Consider the following 5,536-nt stretch of genomic DNA (forward strand, 5'->3'; position numbering starts at 1 on the left):
GTGGTGTTAGGAATAAAGAAATAAAAAAAAGATCTTGATACGTGAAATGTATCAAAATGTCACTTATCATATAATATTATTTTTTGTTCATGAAGAAGTTACGTTGTAATTATAATATTAATAAATTTTATTGATTATTTGCTTATAGGGAGATAAAATGAATAGTATGATACTAATAGTGTTTTAAGAAACTGTGGTTTTTTCAGTGTTTGAAAGTTAAGATGTTAGAATTGATTTGCATTTCATAATAACTTTTATTTCATTGTATTATTTATACCTGTAAAATTATGTTATATATAATTACAAGTTGTAAGTGGCGTATAATGGATTGTTTTGATTAGTTTTTTGTGAGGATCAAGTGTGTGTGTATATATATATATTTCATTTATTTACAGTTTTCTTTTATTTTTTATGTAATTTTACCTATTTAAAAATATTTATTGTAATTATATTCTTTTATGAAATACTAAAAATTAAATAGTCATGGGGCTTACGCCCCGTGCCTCGCGTATGTAAACGCCCGTCTTATGCCCCCGCCTTTAAGAATTGATATATATATATATATATATATATATATATATATATATATATATATATATATATATATATATATATATGTCTTGTATCCACTTAGTTCATGTAGACTACGTGCTTGGATGAACGTTTTTGAAACTATTTTTTTTTTTTTGGCTAAAAACATATCATAATTTACTTTCTCTCTAATTGGAAAAAAGATTTGAATCAACATATGAGGGTCAAAGAATTCAATTTTCTCGAATAATTTGAAAACATATATTCCTTTCTGTAACTTTAAATTAAATGGAAATTACTTGGAAAGTATTCTAAGTCATAATTTCTTATAACTATAAATATTTTTCAAGAAACGACTAAACCAAAAAAGTTGTTGTTGACTAAAAAAACCAAAAAAAAAGTCACGCATGAAAAACTGGAACGAAACGACATGCAAAAATAATATTACAATTGACACCAATGGATACGCTGTTGTTGTTGACTAAACCAAAAAAGTCACGCAGGAAAGCTGGAACGAAAACGACATGCATAATTGTATTTATATTGACATGAATGGGAACTGGGAAGTGTCGAATACTCGAATGAGGAATATTTTGTTTGGTTATGATGTTTGCTAAACCTTTATATTATTTTATACCAAACGAACTCCAATTATGGAGAGTGCTCATATTTTCTAATCAAGAAAATAGAAAAAAGAAATCTAGAAAACATTTTTTGCCATCGATTATATCAACTAGATCATAGTTTGATATTACAAAACGATGTTAGAAAACCACGTGGGAAAGGAATGACAGACATATAATTATATATTGTCACGATTAGGAAAATTCAAAAGAAGAATATTTTGTATGCATTTGATGTTTGAATTTTGTTTGATGTTTGAATTTTGATTAACTTGTTTATCTAACTTTTGAAAAAAGAGTTTTTGCTTGATTGAGGGTGCTGATATTACTTTTTTTTTTTTAGGGTGCCGATATTACGGGCACTCTTTCATGTCCTTTCTATTGTATGAGTGTCAGCAGATAATATTATACCAACTTCAGAAAATATATACATAAATGTCGAGTTTTACGGAGAAACAATGGATTCACGTGCCCCAAATTTTACATATAAGTTCGACCACTACCCACACATGTGTACAGGGAGTAAATTACAGTCGCAGACGCGTTGACAAAGTTTGGCTATACTTAGGGTCGAAGCCAAGTGGGTGGAATTAACGGGGTTTGAATGAACCCCATTCGGCGGAAAATCACATTATATATACAAGGTTAAGATTATTTTTATTTTATATAGACTATAATAAATGTTGAATTCCCTGACATTTTTTATGAGTTCTCTTTCTTTATATTTGAACTTTCTTAGTGAAAACTGCAAACAACTGAGTATATATCCGGGTTTTTAAACAACTACCGGTTTTTTGTGTTGGAAGCTGACCAAATGTGTTGCTAGTATTTCTTGTTCGGATGGAGCTCCTCTCCATTTCCACTCTCTCCATTTTCCCCAAGTTCCTATTTGGATGAAAGACACATGTCATAGTTAATAATTAATGGTTGAGATCTAATTGACCAAATCAAGGTCCTAACTATAGTTAGAATGACAAATATTTTCTTTGTTTATTCTAAAAAAAAATGACAATCCCAAAATTCTAACTAAAACATTATCTCACTTATAAATTAATCCTAATTTTTTTTTCTTTTCCTATTTATTACGTGCTCTTCCTTTTTTTTTGCTTCTTTTGAACTTTTTTTTTTTTTTTTTTTTGTGCGAGTTCTTCTTTATCCCCCCCCCCCCCCCCCCCCCCCCACCGTCCATCCGGATGTGTTCCCATATTTTTTATTTTTTTTTTGTATACTTCATGCTTTAATTTTAATTCAAGAAAAGAAAATTTATAAGTCATTTATATGACACGTAATAAATAGGAAAGTAAGAAAATTTTAGGATTAATTTATAGGAAAGAAAATTTTAGGATTAATTTATAGGCGAGATAATGTTTTAGCTAGAATTTTGAGATTGTCAAATCTTTTTAGAGTAAATAAAGAAAATATTTGCTATTCTAACTATGGTTAGGACCTTGATTTAGGCAATCAGATCTCAATCATTAATTATTAATTATGACATGTGTCTTTCATCCAAATAAGAACTTGGGGAAAATGGAGAGAGTGGAAATGGAGAGGAGCTTCATCCTTCTTGTTCCGTTTGTAACCATGCTGCCAACACGGCACAACATATAAGTTCTCCCTGTACCACTATATATATATATATATATATATAAGGCCTGTTCAACAGATAAAAATAATAATATTTTAATTAAAGAAGTATTCGTTATTATTAAAGTTTTCTAGTCACCTAGTTAGATAATTTTTAAACAAAAAATTATTTACGGGGAAGAAATTTTGGCAAAAAAATTATTAAATATCAAAGGGACACAATTGACTCAACATTATGTAAAATAACATGATTTAAATTATATACAACTGGATGAAACAAAAATATAGCATTTTTATCAATAGTTTTAAATACGTAAACAAAAATTATTTATAGATAGAAATAGATTTTGTTTTTATATTTATTAAGTTTTAATTTCACTTATAATATTTCTATCTGTAAAAAAAAATTATTTACAGATAGAAATAGATTTTTTTTTTATATTTATTAAGTTTTAATTTCACTTATAATATTTCATGTAGCAAGAGTTTATGCTAGTTAAATGTGGCCATTTAAACTTAGTTTTAGACTAAACTAAGCGAAAAAAACTAAATTCATTAAATGAATCTCAAGATCAATAAGTTATGAGAGAATCTATGTATTACTTTATGCAGGATATATAGGTTGAATAACTAATACATGAATAACTAAATCCCGCATAAAATAATACATAAATTCCCTCATAATAATAAAAAAAAGTTATTAATACCTTCTTGATTATATAAATAATATTTACTCGAATTAAATATAAAAATAAATAAAAAACCATATAATATAAACTGGAGAAAATAAAGGACAAGAAAAGATTTCAACAAAAAATTGCTACATTGCCAACAGGGCAATTCGGTGAATGCCTCTTATTCAGTGTGGTCTTTAATTTTTTCCCCTCAAATTGTTGGTCTTTAATTTTTGTCCCTCAAATTGCTGGTCTTTAATTTTTGTCCCTCAAATTGCTGGTCTTTAATTTTTGTCCCTCAAATTGCTGGTCTTTAATTTTTTTCCTTCGCCTAGAATATCTTGAGGTTCTGGGTTCAAACTCCGGCTCAGGCATAAAAATAAAATAAAAATCGCAAGGCAAGGCTTTTGGAAAAGTCTGCCTTATGCGGCATAGGTTGTCTTAAGGCATAACTAATTAAAGTTCTGCCGGATCCGGCAGATGTTGCCTTATAAGGCAGACTTTTAGTTATGCCTTAAGGTAACCTATGCCGCATGAGGCAGACTTTTCCCAAAGCCTTGCCTTGCGAATTTTTTTTTACTAACTGGGGGTTCGAACCCAGAACCTCGGGGTATTTTTCGCCAACCTTTTACGCGAAGAACAAAAATTAAAGACCAGCAATTTGAGGGACAAAAATTAAAGACCACCCCAAAAGAAAGACAATCCGCACAAAAAAATGTTGCCAACATACATTAATTACAGAGGCCCATATAGAAGGGTTATCCCCTCAAGTGGTGTAACGACCAGCTTGGTCGTTATGCGTGCGTTGACCATTCTACGCTTGCTAGTACTTATCCTAGGTTAGGAATGAGCGGACCTAAATAAATTGGGGTGTGTTTTATGTTGTGTTTTGTGACTTATAAGTGACTCTGTGATGTGTTTTTAACTTGGTTTGTTTGTTGATAAGTTGGTATTTTAGCAACTTATTTCTTCTTTAAGCTTAAACTTTTGTAATGTTTAATTAAGAAAATAGTGCATTTAATGTCGTTTACTCCTATTTTACAGGTTTATGTGATTTAGAAGTGATCGGAAAAGAAACCAAGTGAAAACAAGTCAAAAGAGGCCAAATTGAAGAAAATGAGAAAACTGGCTAAAATTGCAAAAACGGCCAGATTTGTAATTCCGAAAATCAATGGCTGTTTTGGACATATTTTTGATTGGAAAATTGTGCAACTATAAAAGGAATACTTGAAGGAAAATATCATCATCTTTGGTCATTTCATACTAGCCTTGGAGAGCTAGGGTTCATCAACCACACCATTGTAGGAGAAGATTGGAGCACTTTAATGATAAATGTCTTAACCCTTTCTTCAATTTCTTGCTTTGTATTGTATATCTAAGTGTGTAGAAGTTTATTTCATCACTTTAATCTTGTTTATGAAAATATTCATTTGCAAAGTTGGATGAAATCTCTTATTATGCTTATGTATTGAATGATTTTAATTCCTATTGAAGTGGGTTTTTATTGTTTTAATTAATCTTGTTCTTTAATATTTCTTAAGGGATTAGCTAACCCTAAGATCTGCCCACTTACTCCGATTTAAGCTCGAGAGAGGAAGATTGAGGTTGGGAAAAATTAATTAACAAGAATTTAGGGCTTTAAAACCCATCTAATAATTTAAGCTAGAGATAGGAAAGTTACTTCAGATTACATTGATTGTGCTTAATATCACACTCTATTGAAGTGGGTCTTTGTTGTTTTAATTAATCTTATTCTTTAATGTTTCTTAAGGGATTAGCTAACCCTAATATCCGCTCATTTACTTCGATTTAAGCTCGAGAGAGGAAGATTGAGGTTGGGCAAGATTAACTAATAAGAATTTGGGGCTTTAAAACCCATCTAATAACTTGAGCTAGAGCTAGGAAAGTTACTTGAGATTATATCGATTGTGCTTAATATCACACTCTAAGGCTTGAGAAAGCTTAGAGTGAAATTCATTGAGTTGGTTGAGAGACTTTTGATGAGATTTTAGAGATCATTATCTAATTAGCGTAAACTCACTCATTGTTGTAAAATAGTGAAATACATTGGATCGTTACTTGAGCGTAATTTCCTTTGTATCCATGCTTGTGACCATTGATCAT

Source organism: Lycium ferocissimum, chromosome 4 (genome assembly GCF_029784015.1).
Source record: "Lycium ferocissimum isolate CSIRO_LF1 chromosome 4, AGI_CSIRO_Lferr_CH_V1, whole genome shotgun sequence".
Lineage (NCBI taxonomy): Eukaryota > Viridiplantae > Streptophyta > Magnoliopsida > Solanales > Solanaceae > Lycium > Lycium ferocissimum.